The following is a 221-nucleotide window of genomic DNA, read 5'->3' on the forward strand; positions in this document are numbered from 1 at the left end:
GTGGGCAGCAGGGGCCGGGGTGGAGGCCGGCCCTCTGGTGTCTGTGGGCAGCCAGGACCCGACACAGCAGAGGCCTCGGGAAGCAGGGCTGAGAGAAGCTGGAGCTGCTGGGATCCAGAAAAAGGAACCTCCAGAGCATGTGGGCATCTGTCCGCTAAGCCGGGCCATGCTTGGAGCCCCAAGGACAGAGGGGAGCATCAGGGAGCTCCCGTGCCCTCTCC

Source organism: Merops nubicus, unplaced genomic scaffold (genome assembly GCF_000691845.1).
Source record: "Merops nubicus isolate BGI_N331 unplaced genomic scaffold, ASM69184v1 scaffold32134, whole genome shotgun sequence".
Lineage (NCBI taxonomy): Eukaryota > Metazoa > Chordata > Aves > Coraciiformes > Meropidae > Merops > Merops nubicus.